At 42.5% G+C, this 15,230-nt stretch overlaps 1 pseudogene; it reads left to right on the top strand.

Moving 5' to 3' along the window:
- Positions 1–1,190: 1,190 nt before the first annotated feature.
- On the top strand, positions 1,191–2,658 carry LOC147460038 (uncharacterized; annotated as a pseudogene).
- Positions 2,659–15,230: the final 12,572 nt, after the last annotated feature.

The raw sequence follows: 15,230 nt of genomic DNA, 5'->3' as shown, positions 1-15,230 counted from the left end.
CCTCAATGCAGTAGCTTTTACTCTCTCCCACACGCTCAAAATGCCACACGCACTCTCTCTCTCTCTCTCTCTCTCTCTCTCTCTCTGTCTCTCTGCAACACTTCGCCGGGACGGCGCACACTTGCCGACACGTCCGCACACACACACACACTAGAGTAGAAGAGAAGGAGGGAAACGGGGGATGAGACTACGCAAGAGACTCACTGCAATGGGGTAATTCTGCTTTACTAGCATCAATCACAAGTACAAGATCAACGCCGCAACCGACGCGCATCAAAAAGTACACAAGGACGAGACCCACTCGAGCCCTGCTTCAAGGACTCCATGGCTTGTTCTCCTCGTGAGCTCCCTGTGGCTCCAAACAAATGAGCAACCCAAGATCCCCAAAAAGACTCGTCGAGGAAGTTCTCTCCTCCCTTCTTTCTTTTTTCTTTTCCTCTTTCCCTTGCTTGCCAAAAGAAAAGCCCTCCCTCTTTCTTCGAAAACGAATGACCCCTCTCTCTCCTTTTCCTTTTAGCTTTTTCAAGCCAAAGAAAGCAAAAAAAATCTTTTTTAGGCAGTAACGCCTGGCGCCACTGCCTAGGAGCTTCCCTTCTTTTTGGCATGCTGAAGAAAAGGCCTTAGTGTTGGGCTGGGTTGGGCGTCCTTTGAGGGATGGCGTCCATGTGGACGGCCAATAGGTTATTAGCTTTGTGTGAAGGCGAGGGCTGCAGGATGACATGACCTCGATGTGATAGAGGAGGAAAACAAAGCAGGCCACTTCTACTGTCGTGCGTGCACACAAATTGTGACACACATAGGCACTCTCTCTCTCTCTCTCACACACACACACACACTCACACACACACACACGACTCTCTCTCTCTCTCTCTCTCTCTCTCTCTCTCTCTCTCTCTCTCTCTCTCACCCAGAAACCGGACGACCTGCACCCTCTTGCATCACAGTCTGGTCTACAGCTTGCCCCCTTTCACCCATTATAACTTGATCGTCAAATCCTCCTAATTCGAAGACTTCAGAATCGTAGCGTCGATGCAGCTTCTCCAGCTTTTCTTGACTAGTGTCGATTTAAACTGTTCAAGTACCAAGGTCAAGCTTGCTACAAGCTATGTAGCAGGCAATGTTGTTTGTTGAGCATCTTTCGCACGTCGACCTGCAGATATCACAGTACATCTAGGGGGTGTTGATTATTAATGGGGACTTCTGTCAACAACTGGCTTTCCTTCTCGTTGTCTCCTTACTTGGCTATAGAGGAAAGATCCCCTGCGGAGGAAGCTGCATCTGTCGCTCATCATAATGCTATGCATGGCACATGAGGAGGTGTGTACAAAGGCGCTCACCTCAACCTTTATCAAAGCAACGATCATGATCATCATCAACACCAACAGCCAGCTCAGTTGCTTGCGGAAAGTTTGAGCTCTCCTTTGAGTTCTGCCTGCTACAGTAGCGGCTGCACATCCGCTTCCTTATGCTTTGCTTATTTACCTGCAGAAAATCACGGCTCCTTCACCTCTCAGATGCTTGATATTGCTCTCATCAAGCCACATTCAGCAGTCACCAGCAGTCATAGAAGCTTTTCCCAACTTGTCCTCTTCATCTGGTAAGCATTCATGGTCATTTAGCAATTTCTGCTCCTCATTTATCTGCGTCAGTGTAAGTGGCGACTCCCTGAAGTAAGTGTAATTAGTCACTCCTTGATCACGCTTCTTTGAGCCTTAATTATTCCTGCCTCTTAAATGAAGACATCGAACATCCACAGTGCCTACCAACAATGTGCATCCAGTTTTCTTGCTTTCGAAAATCGATTATTACCTTTGCTCGTTGCTTCGCGAAGCTCCTTCACTCTCACCATGTTTTCTCTTCTGGCCTTCTGTAGTTATCTCTCGCATACACAAATCTGTCCTTATGCCGGCTAAGCTAGTTTACCTCTTGGCTGTCCTGCACCTAAGGTTCGAGGCAACTCGTAAAGGGACTTAGCAAGTATTTGTACATGCAGAATGGCCTCACTTTAAAGATTTGGAGCAGTTTGCACCTGTGCAGCCGCACTACCTGATGAACACAAGTTTGATAAATATGATAGGAGGTAACGGCGATGCAGGCTGCGATTTAGAAGATCGTCACGATCCTCGTCAACACTATTTCCAGGCAGAGGCAACAAGTCATCCGAGTAATATATTGGCTCTACAGAACTTTGGTGTGTGAGTGAAGACAGAAGATGGGCCTAAGTTGGAAGACTTCCTAGGATCTGGAGGGCGAGATTATTACCATGCGGGAAATGAAAGCATGTACTATCATCACCCTCATGACCATTCCACGTTGGAGGTTGGGATCAACATCAACTCCACGCCCTTCCCCACATCATCATCTTCATCACCGTCATACAAGCAGATACCCCCCTCCATCCATGTTGTCGGAGCTTCTGGACCACTCTATAACCACAATGCAGACAGTCTACCCCAGACAAGAGCAGTTCCACTCCTTGATCATTACGATGTACAGTCAAGCAAGTTTCTTCACTTGCATGGCCATCAGCCCAATCCCACGGCTAACTTTCTTCATTTCCCACCATCGTTGCATCCTCAAGCTCCTTTCATGGTTGACAATTTGTTGACGACAAGCACTGTTGCAACGAGACATGGCTCCATGGTTATGGAGAGTTGAGGAGTGCATTAATGTTGTGGAGAAGGCGTTTACGTTGCTGCCACCTGACGCTTCCGCTAGCTCGCGTGTGGTTGCAGCTCGTCTCTCTTTCAATCTCTGACAGGAAGCCCTCTTCTCGGCATCTCTGCCTGCCACAGTGCAAGCTCTCTCTTCGCTACACACACGCGTGCGCATATCCACACGCATATCCACACACCCTTTCTCTCCAACATGTACCCGTCTAGAGGTAAGCACAATTTCATCAGATCGGGCAAGCATATTGGCATTTTATCCCCACGCAAATCCTACATTCTTGCTGAGTTAAATCTTTTCAAGATTTAGACTACCTCTCTATCCAAAACTTGTACCTTATTTGTATGTCTTTGAGCTGCTCAGCTTAGCTCAATCTTCTTTTTGGTCCTTGTAGACCAAGATCATCATCATCATACAAAGCCAATTCTGTATTGTGCGCTTTCCAATTCAGCTGTATGACAAATTATGGATCCTTAATTTCAACTCAAACCAATTGAAACATAAATTCTAGTGGCCACGGGGGGCTTCTTGGGGATTAATCAATGCTAATTTGAACATTCTGGAGAGATATGTTGGGAGCTCTTGTTAAGAAGGGCACTTGATTTAAAGATGATGGAGATGGACATAGAGATGGAGATGGAGGAGGTGCAATCAGAGGAAAGAGCTATGTATGGGCAAGGAGGTGTGCAAGTGAGAAAGGGGTGCTGTGCTCAGGGGGTGCGAGCGACGAGGGCTTTGATGACGAGCTGTATATGCTGCCGCGCCACACCAAGGTCATCGTGATAGGCAATAATCAAACAAAATCTGTTCTAGTTGGCTTGTAAGGAGTTGTGAAGAAGGCGGTTGGCCTTGGAGGCTGGCATTGGCTGGTACAATGTCATGACATTATATCTCATTGCATTATCTTGAGAAGGTCTTCTTCTGCTTATCTCCTTTGCTGTGTTTCATTGTCTTGATAGAAAAACAAACATCCCCCATACCACCTCTGTCAATCTTTGAAGGCCTCTCTCTCGCACCTGAATTCCACATTTTAATTTTCATGTTTAGGGTTAGATTTTATTCTTCCTTTGAAGTAAGCATTCTCTCAGCTGCATTCATCTTTAAACAAAAAGTTACTAATCATCTCTGCAGGCCATCGTGACTCCCCACCTTGTTATTTTTAGTCTTTACTCACCCTTCTTTTTCCCTTTAAGCCTTGAGGTTAACTTTCCACTTTTTACCTTATAAAGGACCTCAATTTTTAAACCTCCCTTTCGCATGCTGACGGTGCTCCGTGTGCTCGGGCTTTCTGAACCCCTCTCTCTCTCCAAGCCGCCCCGGCCAACCCCAAACCTTGAAAACTTTTCCGCTTTAGGTCAGTTCACCCCCTCGAACACCAATCCGCAAGTGGTAAAAAAATTGAGTTGTACCCTTGTCGCAATATCCTACTGCCAAGCCGCAAAGCCCGGATGGAAGTTTGCATCGCCGACTTGCTTCAACACAATCACCATCGCTTCTCGACTCTTCTAGGCTCGCAATCCGAGACATTACCCAAAACGGAAAAAAACATATGTGGCCTTTCACTGTCCACGGCTCCCAACTTCATCTCGCTGTATTTGACCGACCGAGTATCCGATTAACGTGCAGTCGACTCATGCTCACTCCACATAGTGCACACTATTACCGAGAACCTTGGCGAGGCCCAAAATATACAAGACGGCACATCCTCCAATGCGGCCAAGTGTACTCAGACCCGGACCTCGTAAAAGCTTCAAACGGCTATAACTTTCTATCCATAGCTCCGATTCACAATCCGAGAAGACATGCATACTCCGTAACTCGAGCTTTATACATGTATGCACTGACATCGGTCCGGGCCACCTGTCCCCAGCTGCCCTGTTCGTCGGAGATCTGCTACACACTCCATCTTTAAACCGCAATATCTTGCACACCGAGGCTCCGTTTGAGGAGCCGTCTGGACCAGCTTCTAAAGCACATCAAGCATCACATTTCGGCACACAAAACCATCACTTCGGACACATGAGGCCACCGTCCAATTTAGCGCCTGGCAGCATAACGTTGGCTAAAAAATCCATCATGTGCATACATTGCTCGATCCACCTAACCACATTGGCACTTCACGATTGTATTATCACCTGGGCCCACATCTGCTCGACCACATCGCCTCGCTTGTGCCCATTTCTATCGTCGACAGCATTTGGCTGCACCAACGTGCTTATCACTGAAGGACCTATATTTGAAGATTGAAATGTTGCCTATACGGATTGGCAATGACGTGATAAAGCAGCTCGTCGGTATATTCCCACCACCATCACTGCGTGTAGCTTTTACGCTCTCCCACACGCTCAAAACGCCACACGCACTTTCTCTCTCTCTCTACAACACCTCGTCGGGGCGGCGCACACTTGTCGACATGCTCGCACACACACACACGAGAGCAGAAGAGAAGAGGGGAAAGGGGGAACGAGACTACACAAGAGACTCACTGCAATGGGATAATTCTGCTTTACTAGCATCAATCATAAGTACAAGATCAATGCCGCAACCGGCGTGCATCAAAAAGTACACAAAGGTGAGACCCACTCGAGCCTGGCTTCAAGGACTCCATGGCTTGTGCTCCTCGTGAGCTCCCTGTGGTTCCAAACAAACGAGCAACCCAAGATCCCCAAAAAGACCCCTCGAGGAAGTTCTCTCCTCCCTTCTTTCTTTTTTCTTTTCCTCTTTCCCTTGCTTGCCAAAAGAAAAGCCCTCCCTCTTTCTTCGAAAACGGTTGACCCCTCTCTCTCCTTTTACTTTTAGCTTTTTCAACCCTAAGAAAGCAAAAAAATTCTTTTTTAGGCAGTAACGCGCCTGGAGCAGAGCTTCCCTTCTTTTTAGTTTTAGTCTTTACTCGCCCTTCTTTTGCCCTTTAAGCTTTGAGGTTAACTTTCCACTTTTTACCTTATAGCCAAGGACCTCAATTTTTAAACCTCCCTTTCACATGCTGACGGTGCTCCGTGTGCTCGGGCTTTCTGAACCCCTCTCTCTCCAAGCCGCCCCGGCCAACCCCAAACCTTGAAAACTTTTCCGCTTTAGGTCAGTTCACCCGCTCGAACACCAAGCCGCAAGTGGTAAAAAAATTGAGTTGTACCCCTGTTGCAATATCCTACCGCCAAGCCGCAAAGCCCGGATGGAAGTTTGCATCGCCGACTTGCTTCAACACAATCACCATCGCTTCTCGACTCTTCCGGGCTCGTAATCCGAGGCATTACTCAAAACGGAAAAAAACATATGTGGCCTTTCACTACCCACGGCTCCCAACTTCATCTCGTTGTATTTGATCGACCGAGTATCCGATTGACGTGCAGTCAACTCGTGCTCACTCCACATAGTGCACACTATTACCGAGAACCTTGGCGAGGCCCAAAATATACAAGATGGCACATCCTCCAATGCGGCCAAGTGGGCTCAGACCCGTCCCCCGAAAAATCTTCAAACGGCCATAACTTTCTATCCATAGCTCCGATTCGCAATCCGAGAAGACATGCATGCTCCGTAACTTGAGCTTTATCATGTATGCATTGACATCAGTCCGGGCCACCTGTCCCGAGTTTCCCTGTCCGTCGGGATCTACTACACACTCTAGCTTTAAACCGCAATATCTTGCACACCGGGGCTCCGTTTAACGAGCCGTCTGGACCAGCTTTTAGAGCACATCAAGCATCACATTTCGGCACAGAAAACCATCACTTCGGAGACATGAGGCCACCATCCAATTTAGCGTCTGGCAGCACACCCTTGGCTAAAAAATCCATCATGTGCATACATTTCTTGATCCACCTAACCACAGTGACACTTCACAGCTATATTATCACCTGGGCCCGCATCTGCTCGACCACATAGCCCCACTTGTGCCCATTTCTATCGTCGACAGCATTTGGCTGCACCAACGTGCTTATCACTGAAGGACCTATATTTGAAGATTGAAATGTTGCCTATACGGATTGGCAACGACGTGATAAAGCAGCTCGTCGGTATATTCTTTCTACTCTTACTGATTCCCTTTTGCTTGATATGAATGAAATGCCTACATCCCACGACATATGGAAGTATCTTATTGCAAACTTTCAGAAGAAATCTGTTACAGAAATACTTTATTTGAGAGGGTTGCTTAACAAGTTACAATATGAAGTTGGTACTGCCATGACGGGACATATTGAATATTTCAAATCTATTACTAATCAACTTGCTGCTGTCGGTGATCCTGTTCCACAAAAGCAACCGATTACACTCCTCCTTGATACGGTGAAGGACTCTTCTTATGATAAAATTGTTACTATTCTCTCTAATAAAGATGGTCTTGATTTCGACCAAGCCTGCATGTATTTAATTGGATACTCTCAACGTCAAGAACATCGTAATGCTGGTCACGATACAGCTATGATTTCACAAGAGGAGACTGAGTCACAACAGATGGAACGTGCTTTTTATGCTCGAAGGCGTCCATTTTAACGAGGAAACCGCAGAGGTGGCCATCGCGATAATAATTTTTCTCGTCTCAAATTTCCTAATAAGCAATGTTCTTACTACAACAGAAATAGCCATACTGAAGATGATTGTTGGGCACGTCAATATGATGAAGAACACAATATTACCACGAAACAACCACGTTCATCTAGAGACTCTTCTTCTTCTTAATATTGTGGACGATCTGATCATCCCACTCATATTTGCTATAAGCGTCGATTCGACACAGATCGTAATAGAGCATATGCTACTGAACATCGAAACAACATTGTACCAGAAACAAGCTACGTCCTATGTTCAGTTGCTTCAGACAGAATAATTCATGTACGTGATGGATCACTTTTTATTGTTGATTCTGGTGCTATAGGAAATATGACATATCAGTCTAAGTGGCTCCATAACTATCATCCACTATCAGTTCAACGTGTTGTTTATCTTGTTGATGATGCTACTTGTCAAGTAAAGGGTATTGGAGACTTATATCTTGGTACCTTATCTTCTTCCACTCAAATTTTGCGAGGAGTATTACATGTACCAGATCTTCAACGTAATCTTCTTTCAGTTGCTAAACTTGTTGATCTTGGTCTGTTTGTTGGATTGATCATACCAAATGCCAAATTGAGAAAGATGGACAGACTATAGCCACTGCTCCTCGAAACGGTAATTTGTTTGAACTCTCTCTCAACGATGCCGTAACAAATGTTGTCACTTCTCCAGGTGATCATGATTGCAAAGTATGGCATCACCGTTTTGTTCATGCTGATTTCTCAAAACTCCTTGATCTTCAACGTCGTGATCCTGTTCATGGCATGGATCTTAAAGCCCATCCCATATGGGAATTTGTGAATTTTGTGCTCTTGGGAAACACAATCGTAAACCCTTTCCTCTTTCAAATACAACTCATTCTCATGACATATTGGATTTTGTTCATACTGATATATGTGGACCTCTACCTTCTTCGAGATCACAATATCGCTACTTCATTACTTTCATTGATGATTTCTCAAAGTATACGACTGTATTTCTACTTAGACAAAAATCTGAAGCCTTATCTATTTTCAAACAATTCCATAAGGCTGCGGAACTTCAAACTGGTTGTCGCCTTAAGAAGCTTCGTAGTGACAATGGAGGTGAATATGTTTCGCGAGAGTTTGTGAGTTACTGTGTTGACAGTGGAATTCATCATGAACACATTATTCCAGATTCGCCTCAACAGAACGACGTTGTTGAACGAAAGAATCGCACTATTCTCAATGCTGTAAGATGTATGCTGATTCATTCTGGCTTATCTCATGTTTTCTAGGCTGAAGCTACTTTGACAACAGTATTTATTCAGAATCATCTTCCTACTACTGCACCCTCTGGTAAGATACCTATCAAAGCATGGACAAGTGACATTCCTTCTGTATCTCATTTTCGAACCTTTGAATGTATTGCTTATATTCATGTTCCCAAAGAAACACGAACAAATCTTGATGCTCCTGGTCTTAAAGTTATTTTTATCGGATATTGTGACACTTCCAAAGGCTACAAATTCTATGACCCTTCCTCCAAGAAAGTAATTGTGAATCGTGATGCTACGTTTAACGAATAGCTTATGGGAGGCTCATGGTCCATGGATGATTTTGATGATACTAAATCATTGCTTCAGGCTTTTCCATTTCTTTCAGATGATGAAACTCTTCCTGTAGAGCAACTTTCCTCTTCACAACCATCCATTCCGAATGTTGCCAATGATGATATTAATATTTTTGTTGATCTGCCTATTGAGTTTGAACATGGCTCATGTCATGTTTATGATGACGATATTGCTGATAATGCTTTCTCTACTTCTGAAGATCCGGTCACTTATGATGAAGCTATCTCTTCACCACAAAAGGATCAATGGCAAGAGGCTATGGAAGCAGAGTACGATTCTCTTATCTCTAAAGGTACATGGATACTAACTAAATTACCTCCTGGTAGTTTAAAATTTTAAATGTATGTGGGTGTATAAGACAAAAGTAAAAGCAGATGGATCTTTTGACAAATTCAAGGCACGTTTAGTTGCAAAAGGTTACTCCCAAGTAGCCGGTGTTGATTATCAAGAGACTTTTTCACCAGTTGTTCGCATTACAAGTGTTTGCGTTTTATTGGCATTTGCTGTTCAATTTGATTTAGAAGCTCATCAAATGGATCTGCGAACTACTTTTCTTAATGGTGACTTGGAAGAGGAAATTTATATGGAACAACTAGAAGAGTTTGTTATTCCAGGTAAAGAAGACCTTGTTGCTCAACTCCATAAGGCGCACTATATGGTCTCAAACAAGCTTCGCGAGCCTGGTATACACAATTTGATCTTTTTCTCACCTCTAAAGGATTCATCTCTTGCTCTTCAGACCCCAACTTATACATAAAACACCAAGGTAGCAGTTTTGTGATTCTTGCTCTTTATGTGGATGATACCATCCTTGTTTCCAATGATTTGGGATTTCTTCAGCAAGTGAAAAAGTTATTGTCTTCTACATTGGATATGGTGGATCTTGGAGAGATTCACTCGTGTCTTGGCATTCAAGTCCAACGGAACCGTACAAAAGGTATTTTACTCCTTTGACAGTCAAAGTTTATTGCAGATACTATTCAAAAATTTGGTATGGAATCTGCACATTCAGCCAATACACCTTGTCTTGCGAGCTCTGCGAAGAAAAATTCTGAGAATGGCGGTCAACTTGTCACAAATCAACCTTATGCTAACTTGATTGGATGTCTTCAGTTTGTTGGCATGAACACTTGTCCTGATATTCTGTTTGCTGCTAATTATCTTGGACAACATCTTGCACGTCCTTCTCTTAAGCATTGGTTTGCTGCAAAGCGTGTATTGAAATACTTGAAAGGCACTACAGATTTTGGTTTAGTCTATCGACGACAACTCACATCGGATTCTATGCAATCTCTTTCTCTTTTGGGTTACACAGATGCAGACTGGGCAAGGTCACATTTATCTATGCGATCTACTAGTGGAAATTGATTCTTCATAAATGGTTGTCTTGTTTCTTGGACCAGCAAGAAACAAAGTTGTGTTGCAGTTTCTACGACTGAGTCAGAATATGTTGCGGCATCACTTGCAGCTCGTGAGTTGATTTGGCTCCGACAAATGCTGGTTGATATTGGTCACTCTCCTCTTTCTAGCACACCCTTGTGATGTGACAACCAAAGTGCTATTAGTCTTGCAAAAGAGTATGTTCAACATAATAAGTCAAACCACATTGCTGTCCATTATCATTATGTCAGGTATGAAGTACGCAAAGGAACCATTATGATTGAACGCTGTCCAAGTGACCAGATGATTGCAGACATTTTGACCAAAGGCCTCAACGAGTCACGTTTCATCCTCTTGCGCTTGGAGCTTGGAGTTGCTTCGGACTCACTCTTTCTAGATTAGCTTCTTTGCTATTGTAATAGCTTTGTACATATGACATTGTAATATTTTAGGTACCATGCACTATGCACACTCCACATTTGCTCATTGTGATCTCTGAGTCACTTGAATATTTGTACATAGATGCACAATTCACTTTCACATCATCATTGCTGGTTCATATTTTCACATTGTATAGGGGCTTGGGTTTTTCCCTTGAACTCCCCAAGGGTTTTTTCATCCAAAGCTAGAGACCTTTGTTTGAGTGGGGGTGTTGGAGCTATATATGGCTCACTCTACTCAACTTGGTCTCACCTATATATTTGTATCCTGTCCTCAATATGAATCAGTCTTTGGGAGCGTATATGGTGTGTCTCTTGTCTCGTCTCTCTCTCTTTCTCTCTACATCTCAACACCTAATTTGCAAATGAAGTCAATTTACCTTTCACATACTCATTGAAGACCTTGTAGTCCCTAGCATCAAGCTGGTATTTCTTAATCTCCTAGTCATATGTCAAGTTTGCAAGTGAAATTATGGACTCCAACAATACACATTGATTGTCCACAAGATCGTATGTATAGCTCCTTGCACCCTTAGCTTATCTCTACATTTACAAGCCAATCAAGAAGATCAATAGGAACCCTGGTCTGTTTCATAATAGCTCCCACTTTTCTTCTCATAAACACAACTCTTCCAAGATACCATGTACCTTTATCTGCACATTTGCTGGTGCTACAAATGTTTCCTTTCCTCTTGCACCTTGTGTCATCTTTATGAGACAAACCCTTAAATAAAACAACACAATTTGAGCCTACTACAAGAGAAGTTCATGTTCAAAACCTGATCTTTTTTTCCAGTGAAGAATAAATCCCAATTTTCACCCTTGTTAGTTTGTCCTTAGATAGAGTTGGATTTCCATTTAGCTATCTCACAAGAGTACTCTTACAAATTTTCTTGCCATCTATCTCTACAAAAAATAGACCTGGCTCTGAACCTTCTTCTCTTCATCAACTATCTCATCAAACACATGGCATAACTCACATTCTACAACTATCACGTCATCTTTGTCACATGTCTCATTTGCACCTTTTTCTATCTCAAGAGGACCGTCATCAACAACTCCATAATCCAAAATCATGTCATCTGCATTGGGAACCATTACATCTTCAAGATCTCTCTCTTGCCATGTGTCATGGCACCAAGAGATATCATGAATGCCTAGTATTTTTTACACATCCTTTGCTTCACAAAAGCCCTCTCTTAAATCTCGTACTGTGTGCTCATCACAAGATACAAACATGTAGTCCCCAAGATTGGTAAATGGATCACCAAGTGCATGATTCATTGTAGTCCATATGCTTTCTTCCTTAGAGTGTGCTGCTGGAGAAACAAGCATGGAGCTTGATTGAATCTCAATGATCCTCTTTAGCACACCGGCATTGCTTAACAAATCATCTCCATCATAACTTCTCTCATTTCTAACCATACCACTAACTTTTCTAAATAAATTTCCACAAGTGTCTAACCCCATTACAGACAAAGGAACTTCTAGATGTGTATACTTTTCTTTCAATAGCTTGATTAGAAGAACTACAAAGTGGCAAGAGAGTTGAATATCAAGGAATGTTTCTTTGCTTATGAAATTCTCCTTGAGAGTGTATATCGTTTTTTTCATGATGCATGTGTGCCATCCTGAGGAAACAACGTTATATATTTCTTTAACTTTTATTGAGAGTGTATATCGTTTTTTTCATGATGCATGTGTGCCATCCTGAGGAAACAACGTTATATATTTCTTTAACTTTTAATGGAAAATATAAAGAATGAAACCTTGTCTAAACACTGAGTACCTAAAAAAGAAGGAAACCTTGCGGGAAGCTTATACTCTCTCAAATAATGAGAGAGTTGGAGACAAAAAAATATCAATATATAAAGCTATTATTGAAAGATACATTTCTGTTCCAAGTGTTCTTTCTTGCTAAAATTGACTTCCAATGCGCAAATCCTTTAGACGTGCTTGCACCTTACGTCTTGCCAATCTTTGGACTGATCTCCAGTTTTGCCTGTCCTTTCTCTCCACATCACCCTCTTGCAATCCATGGTCATCAACCTTAAAATTTTGATATACTAGAGAAACATAATTCAATGTAGTGATGCCAAGGATAAGTCTTCTAGAAGCATTATCTAAAGGGTTGAAAAACTTTTTCCCATTATGGATGAAGTTCGAGTCATGCAATCCCAAGATATTTCCATCATAATCTATACTCGTTGTTAATGTCCACCCCTTCCAAGGAATAGAGAATGGCATACCCACTTGAGAAGTGTAGTTATCTCTCATGAGTTTCCTTCTTCTAGAATCCCCAACAAAAGCATGACCAATCAAAGGACCTACAATGTTTTTAAGATTCCAATTCCAAAGAAATGCTACTACATCCCATTGCTTTGATGAAATTTGAATTAAATCGGTTACATGTTTGTTGGACCAACAAGACAAGCTTTGGTAGACAGTGAATAAGTGGATTTTCAATAAGAACCCTTGCATAGTGAGTAATAATATTAGTGTGGAACACCTCAACAACGTTGTTGTACCCGGACTCACCAGAACCAACGACCACCACAAAATATGGTACAATATTGTGTTCTTGTTTCCTCCCACAAAAGCAACAACTTCATCATCCCTTGCATTCCACCTAGCCATCCTCTTTACAACACTCTTATCTTTGGCAATAATAACAGGAACACTTCCCATCGGGATGTTGTTTCTACCCATTTGATGCTTGTAAACCTCAACCACATGTTGCAATATATCCTCCTTGACCCCCCTTTTATATCATATGGACTTCCTTGTTGCCCTCATGGTGGTTGAAATATGAGGTCCCCCAACGTTCAAAGAGAGAAATTTGTGCATTCTTGTACCTCCCCACAATTTAATAGCCTCAAAGAGACTCCTTGTTGTGTCAGAGTATCTCTTGCCTCGGGGATCTCTTTTAATGTTTTGCAAGATATCCATGAGAAATCTCCACAATGCTTGCTTTCCCTCAAACAATCCAAGGTTGTGCGCATCAATTATATCCATGCAAAGCTTTTTCACATGTCCTCTTCCCAAGGCTTGGGAGACAGTATCATGAAGGTTCGTGACTCTTACACTTAATGATGCAACTTTGGTTTTGTGAACCACGTTTGCTTCTTAAGTCTTCGAGCTAGGATACACCTAGATCATGCTATGCCAAGAATATATGAGTTAGTCATGTAATCGAGTCTTCTGCCGAAACCTCTGTCTCTAAGCCCTTGATTATGTGCTGTTGGGATTGGTGATAGACTCTCATCCAAAAATCTCGTTCCTTGGGAATGGAGGCACAATTTGAACACATTAGCCCATCAAATGGAATTCCCAGTATGCTTACTCTGCTACAATTTTTGTGACAAAAAGTTCTAGATATGTTGATGACGCATTGATCCTTATATAACATCACTATGGTGTTTGGTTCACAAAACCAATTTGCCCCCCCTCTACTATCATCTAAAAACGGTTTTAGGTCAATTGTGTTTCCTTCAAATGTGTATGATTTTTGCCAAAATCCCCAACATAGTGTTGAATATATCTTTTCTTCTATTTGGAAAAAAAGGAAAACAAAGAACAACAAACGTCTTTTTATATCAAAACACTACTTTAGAAGTGGTACAAGGAAAAGATAAAGAGGTACTTAGAATGACATACCTTCACCTTCATTTCTTTCTAGTGCACTTGATGACTTCCTAGAGCATACTAGCAAGGACAACACACATTCATCAAGCTTGTCAATAGAACATCTACAAGACTAATGAAAATCTCAATAGTGCAATTTACCTGAGACTGGTTTGAAAAATCCAATCAACTCCTTTTGATGCTCATCAGGTTACTTGGACAACCAACCTTCTTTGTCCATTTGTGAACACTTGGAGCACTAGCCTGAATATGCACCTTTGACTTTGTGTGCTCTATCATGCATTGTCTGAGAGACCCTCTCTTTGGAAATAGGGGGATCCATTTTCTATCAACATTGCACTCTATAAAGACTTCAGAGGTAGGCTTATAGTCATCAAATGTCTCAAGCACCAATTCAAATTCTAATTTCCTCTCTTCTGCAAATGCATTGACCTCCTCCATTGCCTCAACCACCTTTGGTCTTTTCTTCTAGAGTTAACCTAATCCTCTAGGCTTGGAGTGTGGGAGTCTGGACTTCTTAATTCATGGAGAACCATGGATCACATGTGATTTATGGTCTTTAAGTGTGAATTCATAAAATTGTACATGGTATCTAGACCTCCCTGCCCATATGCGATCCCATATTCTTTCCACCATATTTGAAACAGAGTCCTCACATGTTTATCCTTTGACATTAGAGTTAACCTATCAAAGTGCCCTTTGAAATGCAAATTGTCTTTGGCAGTCTTCACATCTCGTTCCCACTTCTTGACTTGGGAGCGTGTAGCAAGAATGCTCTTCATACAAACTTCTCCTTCTCTCTTTTCCATAGAAGCATCAAAAGAAGAACTAAAGGGACATGTATCACTTGTTACTGCCTGACATGTTGAGGATCTCGCATCCACCTCATTGGATGCACCACTAGAATCTACCCTAGGGTACTTTGCAGGGGATGCAACACCAATTTTGTA

The sequence above is a fragment of the Adiantum capillus-veneris genome, chromosome 4, assembly GCF_014529385.1.
Source record: "Adiantum capillus-veneris isolate H3 chromosome 4, ASM1452938v2, whole genome shotgun sequence".
Lineage (NCBI taxonomy): Eukaryota > Viridiplantae > Streptophyta > Polypodiopsida > Polypodiales > Pteridaceae > Adiantum > Adiantum capillus-veneris.
This window is presented reverse-complemented; position numbering and strand designations above follow the sequence as displayed.